Source organism: Elephantulus edwardii, unplaced genomic scaffold (assembly GCF_000299155.1).
Source record: "Elephantulus edwardii isolate Elephantulus edwardi_28Jun2011 unplaced genomic scaffold, EleEdw1.0 scaffold00098, whole genome shotgun sequence".
Classification (NCBI taxonomy): Eukaryota; Metazoa; Chordata; class Mammalia; order Macroscelidea; family Macroscelididae; genus Elephantulus; species Elephantulus edwardii.
The window spans coordinates 11,901,125-11,903,174 of NW_006399848.1; positions in this window are offsets into that span (position 1 = coordinate 11,901,125).

Sequence of the window (2,050 nt, forward strand, 5' to 3'; positions counted from 1 at the left end):
TGGAGAAGAGTTCTGAACATCCCATGGACTGCTAAAAGAACAAACAAATATGTCTTGAGAAAAAGTGTAACCTGAGTGGTCTTTGGAGGCAAAGCTTCGCCTCCTGTACTTTAGGCATGTTTCTCGGAGGGTCTATTCGGGGTCTTGATGCTCAGAGAGGCAAAGGAATTCCATGTACAAAAACCAACTCAAGGTGGATCATGGACCTAGGACTAAAACCAAGGACTATAAACTCCATTAAAGAAAAGTTATGAACAACGCTAGAAGTCCCAATCTACAACATAAACAGTCTTCCAAGTATCCTGAAAAACCTACAACCAGGAGAAGATAAAATAGAGAAATGGTGGAATGTACTTGGGGCAGTGGGAGGGGTGCGGGGGGGATTGTGTACCAGGGGGGGAGTTTTTCTTTTACTTTTCAAAGAGAGGAGCGAACTGGTGGGGGTCGGGGGCAGACATCTGGGCGGGGAGAGAAGTGCAGGAATGAATGAATGGAAATCCAAAATCTCTGTAAATGTTCATTAAAATGATTAAAAAAAATTAAAAAAATAGATGAATGGGATCTTCTAAGAATCAAATTCCTATGCACATCCAAAAACTTCTCCAGCAGGGTAAAAAGGGAAGCCACAGACTGGAAAAAAGTATTTGGTAATGACATATCAGATAAGGGACTTATATCCAGAATTTATAAAATACTTGAGCACCACAACAAAATAAAGGTAAATAATCCAATAGAAAAATGGGCACAGGATATGAACGGACACTTTGCTGAAGAAGACATTCAGATGGCTAACAAGCGCGTGAAGAAATGTTCAAAATCCCTAGCTCTAAGAGAGATGCAAATCAAAACAACTGTGAGATATTATCTCACCCCAGTAAGAATTGCAAAATTTAACAGAACAGCAAGCAACAAATGCTGGTGAGCTTGTGGAGAAACTAAAGCCCTTATTCACTGTTGGTGGAAGTGTAAAATGGTGCAACCACTGTGGAAGGCGGTATGGTGCTTTTTCAAAATGTTGCAACTAGAGATACCGTTTGACCCAGCAATTCCACTACTGGGAATATACCCCAAGAGACCATAACAGACATCCAAGCAGATATATGCACACCCATGTTTATTGTGGCTTTGTTCACAATAGCAAGGAGTTGGAAACAACCTAAGTGCCCATCAACAAATGAATAGAGAAGCTGTGGTATATTCACATAATGGAATACTACATTGCATTGAAAAACAAGGAATTTATGTAATATTATTCAAAATGGGTGACTCTGGAGGACATAAGGCTGAGTGAAGTATCTCAGTCACAGAAGGCCAAATACTGCATGGTGCCACTGTTATAAAACAGGACTGATCTCATCTCGGGGTTGGGGGAGACTGAAAAAGATGGGTTCAATAATGTATACTGCATTGAAACAGATGAGGGAGAAAACTGTTTAAAAGGAATGTGTGATTAGGTATTTTTGTCATGACAGAAGTCCAGAGTGAAGGCTGCGTAGTGGAGTGGACCTGGGGTGAGGGATTGTAAAACAATGAAAGAATTTTTATTTTACTTTTACAAGAGGGTAGTGTACTAGGAGGGAGAGTTGGGAGGGGAGAAAAGTGGAAAAATGAATGAATGGAAATCCAAAGTCTCTGTAAATTTTTACTGAATAATAAAATTTGAAAAAAAAAAAAAAGGAAATAGGAATACCTGACACACAGGCGCACACACGCGCGCTCGCACACACAGGCACTGGTGGCCCTATCGTTAACAAAGAATGCATAAAGATGAGCTAGGAATGCAAATAAGGGCAAAGTCTGGAGAATGTAAAGCCACGTTTGAATCCTAGCTGTGATCCTTGCAGATTGGAAGAACACAGGGAACAGAGAATAACGGCTGTCTTTTAGAACAATAGTCTTGGCAGCTTTGGAAAGGAGCACGGAGTATAGAAGCAAGATCTTGAAAACACAAATAGAAATAGTGGTGTCGTGGGATGAACATTGTGCAACTAAACAAAAAAGCTGAGCCAAACAGCTGCTCTGCAGAAGAAAAAATGATCGTATGAGACAA